At 33.3% G+C, this 15,038-nt stretch overlaps 1 long non-coding RNA gene across 1 annotated transcript in view; it reads right to left on the reverse strand.

The window, feature by feature from the left end:
* Positions 1-1,762: 1,762 nt before the first annotated feature.
* Positions 1,763-15,038, reverse strand: part of LOC149987385 (uncharacterized) — a 102,026-nt gene continuing 88,750 nt past the window's right edge. Inside the window, exon 2 of the long non-coding RNA XR_016498606.1 lies at positions 1,763-4,227. This is a non-coding gene — a long non-coding RNA (uncharacterized LOC149987385). The remainder of the gene's footprint in view (positions 4,228-15,038) is intronic.

A 15,038-nucleotide genomic window follows, 5' to 3' on the forward strand; every position in this document is an offset into this window, starting at 1 on the left:
GCTACATGGCGATGTTCTATAGAACATCCAATATGTGTTGACTTTGTAGGACACATGTCTTGACTTACAAGGCAAGTTTTTCTATGTGTGGGCCACATAGTTAGCTTGGTCTTCAAGCTAACAATATGCGTGGCACATGGCCAACTTGTTGACCACGTTTCTAATTCCAAAAAGTCAATTAAAGACACCTATAAAGTCAAAGTAGTGTCTATGAAGTTTTTAGGAAGCTTCCATACCAAATATTATAGAATTAACTTATTTTTACCTACTTTTACTTACTTCTACCTATTAATACATGTAATTATTGGCTTACATGCATATGATTGTGACATTACCCCTCATTCTAGGGACAAGTTCCACGAGGAGCGATAATCATATGTTGAAGAAATCTATGATGCAACGAATTGTATTCGCCACATACTCTGATCTTTGTTCTCTTCGAAGATGATTGATAGGGCCTCTCAACCATCGCTAGTGTCTCCATACCACGGCAGGAAGACCATCCAGTTATTTGATCATTGTTGAGGCCTTCATAACTTTCTTTGAATAAAACATTTGGAACACCATCAAGAGTTGTTCCTACCTCTAGTAAAATCACCAAACATCAGGAGTCCCTTCCAAGGTCGTGATACATAACGTGTTGTTGTATTGTAACACGAGTATACCGTGAAAATATAAAGAAAGGGAACTTTTATTAATGTTCAATTACATCGAATATTAGGAGCAATGATCGATTCCAGTGCCAATATTCAGGGGCCAGTTTCAGACACCCCGTCACAGTCGGTCAGGGCATACTTACCATTAACGAAATGCTCCATTCGAGTCCAATAGTGGGAGACAATAGAATCGAAAGGACTAAATCGATGACTAAGCGAGCCTGACGTGAAGGACCAATTTGACCCAATTATAGGAACATCCAAGTCTTACTACGGGCCTCTTAGCCAATATGAGACCTGATTTGGTCGGGCGACTCAATATAGTCCCGATTACGGGGGTTTCGATTTTGTTTCACGCTATCCTGTTCTCTGTGCCGTTTCAGAGAATGTTGTTTCTGAAAAAAGAACCTTTTAAAAAGCAAAAAATGGAGGAGAAAGATCTGACGGCGGAGCCCATTCCGGATCCAAGACGGAAGATTGAAGAAATTCAGAGGCTAGGGTTTGAAAAGAGGGGAGAATTAGGATTAAAGGGGAGGATAGGTTAAGAAATAAAGGGGGGAGAATCAGGGTTTTAAAGAGGGGAGAGCTAGCTTCATGCTTTCAGGGGGGGGGGGAGGGGGGAAGAAAGACAAAGAATTGGGGTCTTTTTTCTTCATAGGGTTTTAGGAAGACTGAGGCAATTGTTGCTGAAAGTCAGTGTTGTACTGGTGAATCGGAGTTTTAATGAAGTGGGTGTGTTTATTCTTAACTGTTTTGTGAAATCGAAGTTACGTCTGTGATTGAAGAATTAAAAGGGTGTCTACAGGATTGAGTATGCGGAGTGAATGAAATTTTTTGGATTAATCTAACAAGACAGTCAGTGGATACAAGGTCGTGAGTATAAAGCGGTATCGGAGATTAGCAGATTGGGTTGTTCTGGGTTCTATGTAACGTCTAGAGACCTACCGACTAGAGCAAAAAGGATTTTGGTGAGCAGTCGAAGGACATTCGTATAGATTTACGGTGTATTCTTGCGATCGTGTATCTTCCAACAGTCAAAAACCAATAGACTGCTTGAATATTAGCGAATCTCCATACTACCTCCTACAGCCAGACGCCCGGTGCGTTCTTAAGCAAGAAAAGCACGTCATACGACTCAAGTCGTGAATTCGACGTGAAAACTTGAGGTGAAAGGTATTGGATTTCGTTTGATTTTATTTTTATTTTTATGGAAAACAAAAATAAAAATTTTGAAGGATCTTTGGAAGGAGTTTCTAGTGGGGGTTCTTCTAAAGGACAAGGTATGCACATGGATCCGTCTATTGCTAGTATATTTCAAACCTTCTCATTATCAATGCAGCAACAACAAAGCAATGATCGAAAGGAAGCTTTGGCAACCAAAGCATTGCAAGCAGTGGTCAATAAAATTGATCAATTTGATCGAAGAAATATTTCAAGGTATTTAAGATGTTATGTTCGTGAAATAGAATTAAATCGGATTTCTGAGAAGAAAATGGTTGAATTATTTGGACTTGCCAGGATACCTGAGATAAGAGACCATATTACATCGATTACGGATTGTTATAGGAATTCATGGGAGGTTTTTTCACATGCATTGAAAGACGAATATTTCTTGGGGGATGTTGATCGTGTTACTAAGAAGCTGTTTCTGGAATGGATTGAACGGCCTAATAAGAATTTTCAAGCAACAGAGCTACTAAGGGAATTTGAGAGGCATTACTCTCAATTATCGAAGGTAGAAAAATTGACATTGGAGCCGAAGAAAGTTGATCTATTTCTTCAAGCTGCTGATGGAGAATTACAAGTGAAATTAGAACTCCTTCTTGAAGACAAAGAAGAAGATGAAGGATTGACAACAAAGTGGAAGAACGTTGAAGATGCAGTGGAATTGCTTGCAAAAAGAGAAAGGAGGAAGGATAGGAGTAATATTCCGAAAATAGTACAAGCACTCAAAACTCCAGTACGTACAACACCACCAACAATGCCTACAATTCAACCTTTGACATCCTTATCAAAGAAAGCAGATATGGAGATGGAAGAAATTATACGAGGAATGCGAGATCTTCAAATCAAATTGGCAAGACTTGAAGAGAATACTTCTACAAAAAATTTGAAGAATGTTTCAAAACAAAGATATGTACAAAGATGCATTTGGTGTGATGACGCTTCACACATTAAGAAAGATTGCAATGAATTTAATAATATGATATGGAAAGGAATTATTTACTGGAAAGATGGGAAGATAGCATTAAAAGATAGGGGAGATCTTCTTCAAACCAATTTTGGCAAGGGAGGAATGAAAGCATTGATTCAAGATTACTTAAAAGAGCATGAAACAGCAGCACGAGAAAGTGCAAGTTATGGTGCTAGAGTAGATGATGACCTTGTTGGAAGTACAGAAACTAGTGAGTTTTGGGCTTCTGCCATTTCTACAATGCAAGAAGGGAAATTATCTCAAGAAGCATTATTGAGGATTGCAGCTACAATATGAGGTGCAATAGGTTGGGAGAATCCTGTTGAGTCTCTTTCAGTTCATACATATACTTCTAAGAGCCAACATAAAGCTTTGATGGAAGAAAAGAGACGAGGAAATTTTGATGATACGAGAGAAGGAAATTCTTCTAAGAGGCAAACTCGAGGAGACAAGGCTCGGGAGGCAACTTCACAAGAATTGTCTATAAAGGATACCTCAGCATCATTGGAAGAGAAAACAAGGGAGACAAAAGATAAGGGCAAATCAATTGCTTATAAGCTACTTTCTGACATTGAAGTGGCAACAAATTTGAAAGAGATGTTGGAAGATTGTATATTAAATGCTAAGGTGGAATTTACATTGAAAGAAGTTTTGGAAATTGCAAAGAAGGAGTTTCATGATGTTACCATTGACAACATTAAGCGAAAGAGGCAATTAATGGGCGAAACTGGAATGAGTCATGCTATTGATGCAAGAATATATAAAGATGAAGAAGAGGTTGATATTGGTTACAAGCAACTAACAAATGAAAAAAATTGGTATAATGAACGAATATGTTTCAAAGATTATAATCATAAGGAAATGGAAACTTTGAGCCATTATACTCGAAAGCATTGGGCAATGGCAACTACAGAGGTATTGGTGAAAGTAGGAGATATAGAAGAACCAATTGTTGCTTTAGTCGACTATGGTTCTGAAATAAATCTTATGTCTAAAGATCTTTATAAGAAGCAAAAATGGCCAATTGCTATGGAATATGGATGGGCAATACGAGCAGCTAATAACACACAGGGTAAATTATATGGAGCTTATCGAGATGTCAAAATTCGGATTGGGGATGTTGCGACAGAGCAAATTTCTTTATTTAAGATACAACATCTTATCCGTTGATTTTAGGACAACCTTATATTACAACAACATGGATGGAAACAAAAGTACTTGATGATGGTTCTGCTTATGCAAGGGTACGTAGCGAGGATGGGAGGAAAGCTGTACAATTTCTAACAGTACCTCCTAACCATGAACGGAATCGAGATAGGTTGAGGGAGAAACCATTGCCAAAGATTGTTGAAGGATTTAAGGATTTTTGGGAGGTACCTCTATAAAAGGAGATTATAGAGGTTCAAAAGAGGAGGTACTCTCGCGAGATGAAGGTGCCTTTGATGCGAGTTTTATTGGTATTTTAGAGAATGGAAATATTATGTATAAGAAAGTTGATGATTTTAAAAGAAAAGAAAGAAAAAGATTATATAATATTGAAGGAAAATTATGCAAGTTAGGTACATTGCAAGAAGATGAAAGTGATTTGGATAATGAAAGTGATGAAGACGAACTGAACAAAGATGTAGAGAATATATTATAAATCAAATAGCAATTGGATAAATTGGTGCATACCGGAGGATGCACAGGTTCAGAGGGGGTGGATGTCGTGTTGTAACATGAGTATACCGTGAAAATATAAAGAAAGAGGAATTTTATTAATGTTGAGTTACCTCGAATATTGGGAGGAATGACTGATTCCAATGCCAATATTCAGGGGCTAGTTCAGAGACCCCATCACAGTCAGTCAAGGCATATTGACCAGTAACGAAATGCTCCGTTCGAGTCTAATAGTGAGGTCAATAGAATCGAAAGGATTAAATTGATGACTGAGCGAGCCTGACGCGAAGGATCAATTTGATTTAATTACGGAAACATCCAGGTCTTACTACGGGTCTCTTAGCCAATATGAGACCTGAATTGCTTGGGCGACTCAATGTGGTCCCGATTACGGGGATTTCGATTCCGTTTTAGGCTGTCGTGTTCTCTGTGCCATTTCAAGGAACATTGTTTCCAGAAAAAGAACCTTTTAAAAGGCAAAAAATGGAAGAAAAAGCTCTGACGATGGAGCCAATTCTAGATCGAAGATGAAAGATTGAAGAAATTCAGAGGCTAGGGTTTAAAAGAGGGGAGAATTAGGATTAAAGGAGAGGATAGGTTAAGAAATGAAGGAGGGAGAATCAGGGTTTTAAGGGGGGTGAGCTAGCTGCATGCTTTTGCAGAAAAAAGACAGAGAATTGGGGTTTTTTTTTCTTCATAGGATTTTGGGAAGACTTTTAGCGATTAATGCTGAAAGGTCGATGTGTTGTACTGGTGAATTGGAGTTTTAATGAAGTGGGTGTGATTACTCTTCACTGTTTTGTGAAATTGAAGTTACATCTGTGATTGAAGAAATAAAAGGATGTTTATAGGATTAAGTATGCAGAGTGAATGAAATTTTTTGGGTTAATCTAACAAGACAGTCAGTGGATACAAGGTCGTGAGTATAAAGCGGTATCGGAGATTAGCAGATTGAGTTGTTTGGGGTTCTCTGTAACATCTAGAGACCTACCGGCTGGAGCAAAAAGGATTTTGGCGAGCAGTCAAAGGACATCCATATAAATTTATAATATATTCTTACAATCGTTTATATTTCAACAATCAAAAATCGATAGACTACTCGAATATTAGCGAATCTCCATACTACCTCCTACAGCCAGACGGCTAGTGCGTTCTTGAGCAGAAAAGCACGTAATACGATAGTGTTGTATCTCGCCATCTATTCAAGGAAGAATATGTCGTTCTTGAAGATCTTCATCTCGAATGTGTCATCTTGAATGTTGTGATAATCATAATATTTTGTCCAGTAGATTAACAAATAAAGGCTCTTGAGTCGAATCCCTTGGTTGTTGGTTCTCCATCTCCTGAGTGTCACAACTACAAAGAAGCTACAAACAAAGATTGAAAGTAGAATGATATCTTGCCTAGATCTTATTTCTTTTATAAGAAAGGTTTTTATTTTGATTTTAATGGATGTCGTCGATAAAAAGCCTCCACTGCCTTTGCTACATTTACAAGATTCTTTATTGGCTCTCATATGCATTCACTAATATCATATCCGCGCTAATGGACAAGATATTCTAATTTATTTCGGTACCTCCTTGAATTTAAGACTTCTTCTACCTCAAACTCTTCATTATTATCCACTTCTATAGGAGGAGGTGAAGCTTGTCTTCTTCTTGGTATGTCCACTATCTTGTATGGTTCAAGAAAAAACACGTGGAATATTAGATGAATTTTCATTGACTCCAATAGATGTAAACGATATGCAACTAGATTGATTTGTATAGAAATAAAAACTGATCCAAGCCTTTGATAGTCCAACTTGTCACAAGGACGAGTGGTCTTGATGTTGCGATGAAGTAGTCATACCTTATCACCCATGTGGAATGGTGGTTGTTCCTTTTGATCAACATTTGCATTGACCTTTTGTTGTTCTTGAGCTTCTTTTAATTGTGCCTTCATCGTTGCATGTAGCTCTAATAAATGAATTGCCAAATCTTTTGCAATAGGATTATCCACTTTTGAAAAGTCAAAAGTATCAAGTCTTGGATGATAACCATAATTAGTAAAGAAAGGTGTTTGTTTTGTAGAAGAATATATTGTATTATTGTAAGCAAACTTTACCAATGGCAAAAGAGTTATATAATCATCTTGTTGGTAGTTAATAGTACATCTTAAATACTTCTCCAAAACTTGAATAACTGCTCCGTTTGTCCATCAGTTTAAGGATGGAATGCCAAAAATAGTTTTATATTCACTTTTAGAATCTTGAAAAGAGTCCACCAAAATCTTGATATAAATTGAATTCTCGTATTTGATATAATATCCTTGGATAATCCATGATAGTGATAGATATTGTCAAGAAAGAGCTTAGTTGTTTCTTCATCCGTGATAGATTTTATACATAGTACAAAATGTGCCATCTTGGTAAAATGATCTACTATCACGAATATAGAGTCATAAGAACGTGAGATTGGAAGGTTTGTAATGAAATCCATAGAAATAGAAGACCATGGTTGTTCTGGAATAGGTAATGGCTGAAGAAGTTCATAAGGTCGATGACGAGGAGTTTTTGAGCTTGAGCAAATATCTCAAGATTGTACAAAATCTTTAACTGCTTTCCACATTTGAGGCCACCAAAAGTCCTTGGATATTAGTTCCAAAGTTTTATTGTACCCAAAATGTCCTGCTGTTGGAAAGTCATGACGAACTTGAAGAATATGTAATCGAGCTTCACCATCTAGAACATATAGGCATCCTTCAAAATATTGTAGATTCTTCTTGAATTCAAACTTGGAAGTATCATGAAACTTTGAAGGATTTTTCTTGATATCATGAATAAGAAGATTAGAAGACATACTTGACTGAACTTGCTTAATGAAAGTTGAATCAACAATTAGTGTTGATTTCATTGCTCGAAGATGAAGATGCTCAAGCTTTAAGAGAATTATCTGTTATTGATCAAAAAAAGTATCTCCTTCTTTTGGTGCAAGATAAGATCGTCTAAAGAGTGCATCTAAAAAACCTTGTTGTTTTTCTAGTCGATAAGTGATCTTAAATTCAAATCTTGACAAAGACATACTTTAACGGACTTGGCCATGATTCAAAACATGTGCTGACATAAAATATTCAAGGTTCTTGTGATCCATATACACTGTGTCTGGGCTAGAAGGACCTTCTAGATAATGGCGCCATTCTTGAAACGAATCCATGATTGCAAGAAGTTCTTTGTCGTGGATCTCGTAGTTGATCTCGATTGCTAAAAATTTTCTAGAATGAAAAGCTATTAGGTGAAGTTTATCATCTGTTTCCATTTGTAACAATACGACACCCAAAGCAAAATCTGATGCGTCTGTTTTCATAAAAAATGGCTTAAAAAAATCGACGCTATACAAGATTGGTGCAGAAACAAAGGCTCTCTTTAAAGCTTCAAATGCTACTTTTGCTTCTTGATTCTATTGAAGTTTATTTTTACAAGTCAAACATGTAAGTGGAGTTGCAACTTGAGAGAAGTCTTTGATGAAGATCCGATAGTAGTTGGCAAATTCCAAAAAGCATTGGACATCTCTTACCATTTTTGGAATCTTTCAATCTATAATAGTTTGAACTTTCTTAGGATCCATCATAAGTGCATCATTTGAAATGATGTATCTTAAGAAGTCGATTTGAGTGGTGTGAAATACACACTTTTCTATCTTGGTAAAGAGTCCTGCATTTTTTAGTTTTTGTAATACTTGACGAACATGAAGTTCCTGTTCTGCTGGGTTTTTAGAATAGATTAAGATATCGTCTAGGTAACAGACACCATAATCATTTAAAAACTCGCAAAAGACATCATTCATTAGATGTTCGAATGCTACTAGTGCATTTGTAAGTCCAAAAGGCATGACGTTGTATTTAAAATGTCCATACCTTGTTCGAAACATAGTCTTCCATTCATCTCTTTCTTTGATGCATACCAAATTGTATTCTTCCCATAGATCTATTTTGTATAGATCTTAGCTTGATTCAATTAATCAAGAAGTCCAGATATCAAAGGTAGTGGGTACCTATTTTTTATAGTGATTTTGTTGAGTCCTCGATAATCAATACACATCCACAATGATCCATCTTTTTTCTTTACAAATAAAATTGGAGTTCCTTCTGGAGATTTGGAATGGTGTATGAAGTTCTTGGCCAAATTCTCTTTAATATACTCTTTGAGTTCAGCCAACTCATTTTGAGATAAATTGTAGATTGGTCCAAATGCCAGTTGTGCTCCTTCTTGAAGGTCAATTGAGTAGTCATAGGAACGATGTTCTGGAAGAGTAGCTGCATTTTTTTTCTCAAATACATCTTGAAAATCTTAATATTGGCTTGGAATGTCACTTGAAGTCTTTCCCCCAATAGAAACAGATGTGGCATAAATGACACAAGGTGATCCTTCTTTTGCATCATACAAGAAAGCACTTGTACCTACAAATATAGGTTTAATTACACTAAACTTATGACTTTTTATTTAATTAAGTACACTCTTAGTTATACTTTCAGAAAAGTCAAGACTAAGAGAAGTCCAATTTATTTTAAGATTATATTTTTCTAGCCATGATAAACCTAAAATGACTGCATTAGAAGAAGATCTAATGATATTAAATATTATAAAGCTATTATGACCATTAGTTGCTATTTCTATAAGAAGGGTTTTATGAGTAACATCTCCTGAAGACAACGGATGACCATCTATGACTTCTACATGAACAGGTTTAGTTTTCTTTATAAAAAATATGCTATATCTTTTAGCAATTTTTTCATCCAAGAAACATGCTGAGGCTCCTAAATCTAGCAAGGGAAAGGCTTTGAGATGTTTAGGTCCTAGAATAACATTCATCGTAAAACATGGAGAAGGTTTTGAGGAGAGGATAGGACCTTCACTAGGCATTGTACAAGGTTCCAGCCGCACGGTTCCTATTGTAACTTGACAAATTCGTTTTCCAACATGCTATCTTCTTTAATCGCCGTACTTCTTATTTTATGGTTGCGTTGCTTATTTGGACAATGTTGAGTATTATACTTAGGTTCTCCATAATATAAGTACAATCTTTCTTGACGATGACAAGTCTTTTCTTGCTTAGTAAGAAGTTTGAAATGTACTACATCAATTTACATATCTTCTACTTTGAAATGTATGTTTTGAAGAGGTGTTGGTGTTGTCATTGAATTATAGTAACGTTGAGGTCCACTTGTACGGTTCTCAGATCGAAATTCAAAAAGACGATTGTTGCAGTTCACAGCAAAGTCAATTGCTTGACTTAATGTTTGAGGATCAAGTAATTTGAGCATTAATTTTTTTTATCTCATATTGTAATTCGTAGAGAAATTTGCTAATGAGTGCAGCATCATCTCACTTGATATCAGTTGCAAGTTGTCAAAATTATGAAGCATATAACATTACTAGTCGATTTCCTTGTCATTAAATACAGATCTTATTAGTTGCAACACAAATTGCATCATGTTCTCCATACATGGATCAAAATTCTACCAAAAAAGCCTCTAGATTATCCAATATTGGATCTCATCATTCAAAAAAAGATGAAAATCATGATAATACTGAATCTGAAAGAAGCGTACCAATGAATCTAATTTGCAATCCTGGAGTTGAATAGCTTTGGGGTTGAAGTTCAATCACTAGTTGTACTTGATTGATAAATCCTCTAAACTTTGATCTGGTGCCATCAAACTTCTCAGGTAGGGTAATTCTTGGTTCCCTAAGACTGGAAGGGCTTTCCACCATAGAAGAAGGGACATGATTTGGTACAGATATTGAAGCAGCTCTAATAATTTCTATATCTTCACTTCTTGTCAATCTTGTTGCTTCTTGCGGTGGTAAATTGAATTGATGCATTGCAAGCATTAACTCCCTCAATTGCTCTTACATTTGTACCATTGCACTCTTCATTTGAGTAAGTTCTGCCATGATAACACTTAGAAAAGAGAAGATGTCTAACATCGCTCAAGACAAATAGAAGAGAGGACTTGAGAACAAAAAAAAACTAAGGACAATACCAGTTTAGAAGAAGGTAATCCGTAACTTTTAATATACTTATGTCTTATCAAAAAAAAGTGGTAATCTACTCTTAATCAAGATTAGACAAAGCTCTGATATTGTAAGTGTACTCTTGTCAATCTGTCAAGGACAAGAACATGATAAAGAAAAATAAACAAGTGAGACTTTTCTCAAAGAAAGATGACAAAATAGAAATAACTTGATATATATATTAAAAAAAAAAACTGGAATGGCTATTGCCAAAAGCCAAGAAAACTAGAGACCCTTGAAACTAGACTAGAAGCAAGAAAGGAGTTGATAAGAGTAAGAGGGCTTCACTCTTGTCTCTATATATACTATCCAACTAGGGGCTACATGGTGAAGTTCTATAGGACCTCCAATATGTGTTGACTTTGTAGGACACATGCCTTGACTTACAAGGCAAGTTTTTCTATGTAATGGCTACATAATTAGCTTGGTCTTCAAGCTAACAATATGTGTGGCATATGGCCAACTTGTTGACCATGTTTCTAATTCCAAAAATTCAATTAAAGATACTTATAAAGTCAAAGCAACATCTATGAAGCTTCTAAGAAGCTACCATATCAAATACTATAGAATTAATTTATTTTTATCTACTTTTACTTACTTCTATCTATTTATACATGTTATTATTGGCTTACATGCATATATCCATGACATTGTCACTAATTGCTCAATCAAGTCTCATGATTAAAAAAATATCAATTTTATATATAAAATTATCTGTGTAGGATCAATTACATCAATATGTAAGCCCTAAGTACCAAAGATCATAAAAAATATCATAAAAATATTATAAAACCTTATATATCCTTAAAGTTAATTTTTTCTCAAATTTCAATAGATCATATTTCACGATTGGAACTTCTAAACAAATCATAAAGTATTGATGTACTTTTAAAAACTATCACAATAAATTTTAACTGCAAATTCATTATGGATCTTGAGATTTTGCCAAAATCTTAACAATAGCGTGAAACCCTTGTGTATATACACTCGTATGCAAATTTCTTCATATCTCACAAACTAAGTATTCAAATACCATAAAATTTTGATATATAGATTTTTAACCTAATAACATGTACTTTTAGAAAATTTGAGCTGAAAATTCATTTGGAAACTCAAGATATGGCTCCAATCATTACTATCAACAAAATGACTAACTTACTGCCTTTGAATTACATGTATTGTCTTTAACACTCTATAACTTCTTCATAAAAACTTCAAATGTAAAAATTATTTTATAATAGATATAGATCTTGAAATCACCTTTATGCTTGCTTCTTTTAATCTCCAAAATCTATCATAAAACTCCTTGTATATTCAAAAGAACAATAGTATGTCTTAAAAATTCATCTTAACTTCAAACGGCTATAACTTCATCACCTTAATTCCAAATCCTCTAAAATTTGTATATAATTTATAATCTAAATTCTTAAACTTATAGCCTTTGATTTTTATTATTTTATGTCTCTCTAAAGTTGCCAAAATCCTTATTACGATCACAAACACCTTGCTGAATGTCTATTGGACATGACCTTTGACCAATAGGGATGAAGATCTTTATATTTTGCCTTCATCCATCCATGTCTTTCTTTTATTCCTCCATATAAGTTTTTTAGAGGTTTGAATCTTCATCTTTGAATTCCAATCTTTTTCTTAAATTTTATATTATATATCTAAATCTCATATAATTTAAATATTATAATCAACATAAGTAAATTTTAATATAAATTTTCTTATATCAAATCCTTTTAAATTAACTTACTAACTACTTTAATATATATTAATATTTATAAATATATTATAAATTTTAATTAATTTTTACATATTATAATTAATTATAATACAACAGCATTAAAGATCTCGTACTTCAATGAGTGGTATGCCTTTGAGTTCTCATTACAACACTTGGAGCATAAGACACTCCAAACCTATAAAAAATAGAGTGAAGGATACTCACTTGAGTTGCATGAAGTAGAGCATTATTGAGAGGTTGGCATAGAGTTTATTTTGATTCTTAAAGAAGGTACTACTTTAAATTTTATGCTTATAGTCAAAGAAGAAGTTTCAATCTAATAAGAAGTTGATACGTCTATGGAAGATATCAAAGAAAAAAGAGTAGCTACTTCTTTTATCAACACTCTAATTACTTTGTCTAACATGGCTTAAGTAGTGAAGGCAACTTTATTTATAGTAGAAGAGCTACCATCATTTGAACCATTCCAAATATTTATTAAGTACTTAGAGAATAAGTATGGAGATTTTAGATATAATAAAATGCAATGCATTCAATACTTCTATTGTGAAAAAGAAGATATTCCACGTACTATGTATACTTGTTTGACTTGATTTATGATAGAGTCAAGAGATGTATTTGCTCAAAGTCAATTTATTAAGATTTTCTTGTCTAATATTGACACAACATTCATGGATTTAGCTACACCGAGAATTATTCTTAACTATAACGGCAAGGCTACATTGACACAAGTTTTTGATAAAGTTGAAAGATGTAGTAAAGCATTTTATCAATATGATGCTATCGACATAGTAGCTTAAATGACAAATATTTCTAAGCCCAAGAAGATGGCAATTGCCATAAGTACCTTGGCAAAAATCCAACTTGAAAAGACTATGCATTGTTAGAAGTGTGGTAAATTTGGTCACACCAAAAATGATTCCAAATATCCCAAGAAGAAAAAAACCTTACATGTGGAGAAATCTAAGCTAAAAATTGAGATGACTAAAATAAGAGATAAATCTAAGAAGAAGCAATTGAAGTATATTCATTGTGATAATTTTAACTATAGTAAAAATAATTGCTTCATATTACATCTACACAAATGGCCTACTTTGGATAAACAAAAAACTTTTGAAGCAAAAATTGTTGAGTTAGAAAAGAGATTTCATAGTATGACTTCATTAGGCCAAGTCATCAAATCTCATGTAGCTTCTAGAAGTAGAATAAGTTTCTTTTCACCAAAAAATTATATGTTTGGTACATCGAAACAAATGGTGGTTGTAATTATGACATGTACCTAAACAACAAATAAGAATATGGTACATATGATAAGTGAGATATTAGAATCCTTGTCTAGTTGTCCAAGCAATTATAAAAATTATAATACTTATGTGAAATTATTTTTATCATTTAGATTTGTAAATATTAATTCTACAAGCAAGCCTTCTATTTCAACTTCAACACAAGATAAAGATATTAGTTTTGAAAACTCAATGTATACTTTGGCTTATAAAGTATAGAATATGCTTATATTTTTTAATGTTGACATATTAGCTTTAGAATTTAAATCAACAAGAATATTTTATTTGGCTAATAAAATGATAGAAGGCAAAGTACTTATGCCATTGTTATAGGAGGCCAAAGCAATAACAAAGCCTTCAATACAAGAAGATTTAGCTAAGTTATAAGTAAAACTTATAACTAAAGCTATTAGTATATTTGATGTAGATTAAAGATTACTTGAAGATTATAAACATAAATTCTATAAGTGAGGTGCCATTGACTACAAAGATAGTATTTTTATTTGATGTTGTAACTAAACTTACTTGAAAACATCAAAATTTATATCTAAGAGTTATATAATTAATTAATGATAGTAATATTGTCATGATATAACAAGACTAATAGGTGAAAAGGATAAAGAAATTATTATATTATAGAAGATCTTACTTCAAATATTATAGAAAATTATCTTAGAAAATAGACAATAATCTAAACGAAAGTAAAATTAAAAGTGTAAATACTACTTTTTTATAAAGTAGACTTTTACTTACTTTGTAAGGCCATAAATTAGGCAAAAAAATATAGATTATAAAAATAAAGAATATAAACATATGTAAAAAGAAGTTGAGAGTTGATCTTATTAACAATCAATTCAAAAGGAAAAAATTTGATATCCAAAGAGGACTAGTTATCAATCTGGATTGAAATCAGATCCCAAGGCACAAAACCAAGTACCTATAGAAACTTAGAGATTCTTTTGCAAATCAAAGAGTAAGATAAGAGAGAAAACTTAATAAGATTTATTTAAACTTTAAGTTTCAGTGATTTGAAAGTATAATAACTTTGCAAGAGTTTTACAAAGCCACAATTATTTTGGGTGATTCTAGAATTTATAAAATAAAAAAGATATTATGTTTTGGAGAATTTTATAAGTTTGATAGTAGATCTATAATTCAAATTTTGAAAACTTATAAAAATAATTATTTTAAGTATATATTATAAGTTTGAGCTTGATTAAATGGTTGAATTAAAGGTTATTGAATTTCAAGTAGGTTGAGGTCTTGGAAATTGGATTTGGAGAGGTAGTTAGGATTTCTAAGTTCTTTAATATTCTACTAATAGGATTGAAGTAAAACTTATGTATAAGAATAATAGACTTTATTTGCTAGATATATGTGAAATTTGAGAATAATTGAATAGTATAAAAAAGAGATGTTGGTGCTAGAATTCAACATTGAG

This window comes from Physcomitrium patens, chromosome 19 (assembly GCF_059467195.1).
Source record: "Physcomitrium patens ecotype Gransden chromosome 19, ASM5946719v1, whole genome shotgun sequence".
Taxonomy (NCBI): Eukaryota; Viridiplantae; Streptophyta; class Bryopsida; order Funariales; family Funariaceae; genus Physcomitrium; species Physcomitrium patens.